At 42.1% G+C, this 5,706-nt stretch overlaps 1 pseudogene across 1 annotated transcript; it reads left to right on the top strand.

The window, feature by feature from the left end:
- The first annotated feature begins 523 nt into the window (after positions 1-523).
- Positions 524-4,886, top strand: LOC309890721 (zinc finger CCCH domain-containing protein 11A-like; annotated as a pseudogene). Its single transcript has 7 exons — positions 524-577; positions 778-897; positions 1,677-1,800; positions 2,231-2,433; positions 3,110-3,229; positions 3,735-3,815; positions 4,843-4,886. The product of its transcript is annotated as a zinc finger CCCH domain-containing protein 11A-like (transcript).
- The last annotated feature ends 820 nt before the right edge of the window (positions 4,887-5,706 follow it).

Raw genomic sequence — 5,706 nt, 5'->3', positions numbered from 1 at the left:
GCTGAGGTTGTCCAGGTAGGTGAAATCGAAGACCCACAGGGCCTGGAACGTGCTGTTTAATGCGTCCTAACTGTGTTCTAGAGAAGTTATTTGTAGCCATAGTTGATTATTGACTTGCATGTATCATCAGGTGGTTTTTTAAGGAGTGACTCCGTTTTCAGGCTTCCAGATGTGCTCCAGGTCATATTATTGAGGACGTGGAAGAGAACGCTTGCTGACAAAGCTCCTGGCAGCTTTACAGAACTTTAATATTTAGTTAGTTCATGTAACAGCTGATTTCAAGGCTTTGCTCTCTTTGAGAGACTGATAACTTGATTTGATTAACTGAAGAAAGCTGGAAAAATGTCCGTTCCTCATTATTTTTCACTTGTTACTTTCTTTCGGGTTACTTTTAAAAAGAAGATTTCACTGATCACAAGCCAGTAGAAGACTTTCAGCCCAAGCAAGGGTGAAGACAGCTCTCTCCAAGAGCAGAGGAAGTCCCTGTGGAGAGAACCCGAGCTTGTTAGCAGAACTCGTCGGCATGTCTAAACAAGGAGACGATTGCTACTTCTATTTCTATTCTACCTGTAGCAAGGTATGGCTGGCTTTCCTTTGCTTTGCTTTTTTTCCCCCTTTTTTTCGGGAAGGAGTAGATTAGGAGGAGGAAGCACACTGGTCTTTGGTTAACTTGAGAACCAGATAGATTGTGAATTCAGTTGTAGCACCATTAGGCAGCAGCATGGCCATTTTTGAGGCTGTACTCTATTTTCCTTGTTGGTTTCCTTTTGGTTCCAGGGAGACAAATGTGCCTACCGCCACTGCGAAGCTGCTCTGGGCAATGAGACGGTCTGCAAGCTGTGGCAGGAGGGTCGTTGTTTCAGGAATGTCTGCCGATTCAGACACATGGAAATTGACGTGAGTGCCTAACAATGTGTTCTCAAAATAAATCCACAAAAGCATTTTTCAGTGCCGTAGGTGTACTGATTGTGCTTTTGCAGGATAGATTTGTTTGCTTCAAAATCATACTGGTTTCTGTTACCAAGAGAGGGGGTGGGAGGAAGCAGAGGGAAATAAAATCAATGCCTTAGGTATGTCTTAGCAAGATATTTGTTTATTTTTTTTTATTAGATGCTGACAGTTTTCTCAAGAGATGCAGAATAGCTGTTAAATAGACTGCTAAAACCTGCTGGAGCAGGGGGGTAATAAACAGGCTGTTCTATCCTCATGGGAGCAGGCTTGATAATGAACTATCAGGTGTCTTCTGACCCACAGTCCTTCAGATAACGCTGTTGTAGCTGCCTGGGGTAGGAAGTGGGGAAAGTTAAAGGTGCAGCAGAACTAAGTCTCCAAGAAGTAGTTCTAGACAGGGTTAACCTAGGCAATTTCAGATGTTCTTTTTCCCTCTGAATAATCCTAGTATAATCCGAGGTGTATTAGTTTAAGCCACCCTCAACTGATGTCTGAGAGTGCCTGTCTTCTCAAACTGAGTGATGACCAAACTAAATGTGCATAGTGGTTACAGCTTATGCAAACTTTGTGAATATGCCCAGAAATACTACACTTAACTGAGAAACTGACCTTTGGAATGATGTTTCAGCACTGTGTTGTGACAGCTGTCACGATCTGGAGCTGTGCATCTCTTTGCAAGCCTCAGGTGCATGTTATCACGAGCTTTTCTTTCTTTCTGTCTTCAGAAAAAGCGCAGTGAGATTCCTTGCTACTGGGAGAACCAGCCGGGAGGCTGTCAGAAAGCCAACTGTGCTTTTCATCATGCAAAGGGACGTTACATCGATGGACAATTCCTACCACCAAGCAAGAGTGAGTTTAGGTCCTTTTTCTTTAAGCGCTGAAGAATTAATTTTGAGTAGTACTTAGTGGGTGCCAATCCTGTAGGGGGCGTCAGGTAACTGTTCATTTGTGAGTGCAGGAAAAGGTCTGCAGTCATAGGTGTACTGCACCGAGTGTACTGCTGGTGTTTGTTTTCTGCTTTCGTGCTCAGCTTCTCTTTGCTTAGTGTGATGTTTGCCTTGCAGTTTGCTTCCTGTTGTTTCCTCTTTTGCTGGGTGGTAGGGAGATGTGTTGTTGTTCGAAGGGAAGTCATTGTTCACGGCGTAAGCAGTGATGGGATGGGCAAAAGGAGATGCTGAACTCGTTGTCTGTGCGGGTTATCTGCCTTTGCTACCATCTCTTTGCATTGTGGTCAAAGTTTTAAACTGCCATATTACCGATGATCCTCCTCTTCCTCTAGCTACACTGCCAAGTCCGCCTGAGTGCGCGGACAATGATCTGAAAGTGGCTCAGATGTCACTGCAGCAAAACAAACTTTCTGTCCAGTCAAATCCCTCTCCACAGTTAAGGGGGTGACGAAAGTGGAAAACTCTGAAAATGTCCCAAGCCCTACACACCCTCCAGTTGTAATCAATGCTGCAGATGATGATGAAGATGATGATGGTGAGCATGTTTTGGTTCTTGGAAGGAATTTGTGCTGTAAATGATTGTGTAAATCTTTGGTTCTTGAAGGAATCTGTGCTGTAAATGAATGTGTTAAATCTTTGTTTCTTGAAGGAATTTGTGCTGTAAATGAATGTGTTAAATCTTTGGTTCTTGAAGGAATTTGTGCTGTAAATGAATGTGTTAAATCTTTGGTTCTTGGAAGGAATCTGTGCTGTAAATGAATGTATAAATCACAGATGACCTGAGGTCTGACTAGCAATAGGGCAGGCAGTCTGGCCAGGTCACTGGTGGCTTTGTCTGGCAGTCAGTGGACAGAAGCTGAAACGTTGGAGGAAAGCTTAGAACCACTCCTGGCTTTAGCTGGTCTTTTGTGTAAAGTTCTATGTGAAACTAGGAAGGAAATTTCTTTTTTCTGTCTGAAGAGCAATGTGTTGTGTAGTAGTTAAAGCTGCAGAGAGAATCTAGAGTCCTAGATGTTTTGTCCTAGTGTATTCTACTTAGGAGTTCATCAGGTCAGTGTAGCTGTTTAAAAACAAACAAACAAACAAACAAACAAAAAACAAAACAGCAACAAAGTTTTTTATATGAACCATGGGCTGAAGTGTCACTGCATGAGCTACGTAATCATGACCAACCTGGTCTATGCATAACTGAATCGATTTTTCCCCTTCAGACCAACTTTCTGAGGAAGGAGAAGAAACTAAAACTCCCGTCCAGCATCCAGCTGCGGAAGGCAAAAATGGATTACGGGTGATTTCCACTCGGAAAGGCAGTTCTACTACTACTAAACAAGGTATGCCAGCACCTTAGTAGGATAAATCAGAAGAACTTGACAGTTAAGTCAAAAGCAGCGTGGTGTAAAAACACAACAAAATGTAGGGGTGCTGAATGGAGTCGGTTATTTCCATGATCTCATTTCTGCCATTAATACCATCATGTGCCCATTGGGTCAGAAAGGTGAACTCCTTTTCTTTACTTTTGGAGAACAAAACAGGGCCACAGCATGGAGTTTAAATGGCTGCACGTGCAGCCTTGCAACCACTGTTGATAAGCCATATCTAACAATAGAGGGATCTAATATCGTGTAAATGGATTAAAATTAAAACTACATTTTGAACCCTGAAGGATGAAAGGAGGGGCAAAATGCCATTGGTTCTATGGCTCTTTCACTTGTGAGGAGTGTTGACAGGCTTTATTCGAAATACTTCAGAAAGTTCCTGAGCGCTAAGAAGCCTGAGGACCTGTGGTCCTCAGTGAGTGCCTCTAAGCCTGTCTCATGAACTGTTTCCTGTTTTCAGAGGGCAATCTGAATTTTGGAATAAAAACACTTGAGGAAATCAAATGGCAGAAGATGAAGGAAAAAAATAAGAGACACGGTGGTGAGTTAATATTGCCTACTTTCTTATCCTGTTCACGGCAGGTGATGGTGACTGGGAGCTGCTTGAGGGACAGACTTCCATTTTTAGCTGGGGGCATAAAGCAACCTGATTCTCAGCCAGCTGGTATTCTAAATGGGAGTTCAAAGGGCAACCAGAGGCAAATTAGTCACCTCTCTTCTTTACATGCTCTGCTTGCTGTATTTTTGACAGTAACAAGTCATTTAAAGTTTTTTGTTCTTTGTGATAGTTTTTTATGTTGGGTAAACTTCCTTACGTTTTGGTTGCTCTGAACAGAAGGTTCTTCAAGATCTTCTCTTCGTCCCATTGATTCTATGATTTTTCCTGCTCCAGAAGAGGAAAACGTCCGGACAGTGGTGAGAACTGTGACAGTGTCTTCCAAGAAAGGTAATAATGAATGCTTTTGTTTTGATTTCATTACTCCTAAACTGGAGGGTTAAGCAATAATTAAAACAATTCACCCATGTTAGCCTTCTGGTGCTGCCTTCTGTTCAAAACGTGCTTTTATGCTTAAAGTCCCTGGTTGTACTGGAAAGATTTGGTGCTCAGGTTAAGTGCAGTGGCAGGAGAGAAAAAAAAAAGTGTCAGTATGCCAATAGGGGGGTAACTGAAAACCAGAAGAGTAACGAGAAGAGCGAGCTGTAGAAGCCAGTGCTATATAAGAAGCAATTTCTGAAGCATTAAAGAGGCGTACAGTGGCAGGTGTGGACACAGTATGACAGGAGTTTGTGTATAAATTGTTTAGAGCTGTGCAAATGCCTTTTAAAGGGAAAAAAGTGTGGAAGTACTTTTACTCGTAGACATTCACCTTAGAAAGGAATATTTCTCAGCATTTGCACCTAAGAATATTCTGCTTGCTTATGCAGCTTTGTTCTGCACAAAGTATAGGTGTCAAGCAGACTCAGATTCACTCTCCACTATCTCAGCTGGAATTTGAAGCAAGCACTGAGACTATTAATATTTTTTTTCCATGTTAATTATAGTTAAAATATGAGTTTATGTGGTTTAGCTGTCAAAAGAGTGTCTGACTGGGGTTTTTTGGACATGGGCTAACAGGATAATATTTCTGTTGGCTACTGGTTTCTGTGAAATAGAAAAAAAAATTCCCTTTTGTTTTAGGGGAGGAACCTGTGGTTCGAGTAGATCTTGCTGATAGACAAGGAAAACGGAAAGCCTCCGCGGGTGAGAACTTTTTACGAGCTGTTACGTAGGTGCTGCCTTCTATATATGACTGCATTAAAGAGTATTTGGGATGTATGAAAGGAAAATACATTGCAGTGGAGATCTGTGTTGACTGCAGAAATGGCAAAAAAAAAAAAAATCATTTAGCAGCTGAAAGGCAATTCTATGAAAATATGCTTGAAAAAGAGAAGCTTATTGTTGACTGTTCTCAAACCTTCCTGCAAAGAAAAGTTCTTACAATATTCCTTGTTTTCTCTGAAGATGATGTAAGCAGCCTTCCAGTGAAGCGCAGCCTTGCTGAAAGGCTGGGGAAGAAGGTAGAGGCTCCGGGAAATGCTGACAAAGCACCCAAGAGAGAGACAGGTACTAAACGGGCATCTGGATTGGATTCCTGGGTTTCGTATTTAGTCTTTCTGTTTGTCCTTTTCCAGTGATGTTTCTTTTTGCATGTTGGCTGAGGTCGTAATCACTGGGATTCAAAGTCACCTTTCCTGTCTTGTTTTGAAATGTGAACCTGAAGTTGACATTATGCAGCCTCCCTAATTCGTTCTTTTTCTGTTTTGCAGTTCGAGTTCCCAAGTCTCTGAAGGACAGGCTGGGATTACCTCCTAAGCAGACCAGTACTGAGAGAGGTAACAGCTAGATATTAAATATGCTTTCTCCTCCTTCCTTTCCACGAACTTGGACTGCT

This window comes from Aythya marila (genome assembly GCF_965140915.1).
Source record: "Aythya marila genome assembly, contig: HAP1_HAP1_SCAFFOLD_221, whole genome shotgun sequence".
NCBI classification, from domain to species: Eukaryota; Metazoa; Chordata; class Aves; order Anseriformes; family Anatidae; genus Aythya; species Aythya marila.
Note: the sequence above shows the minus strand (reverse complement) of the source record. Positions and strands in the feature narration are given on the sequence as shown.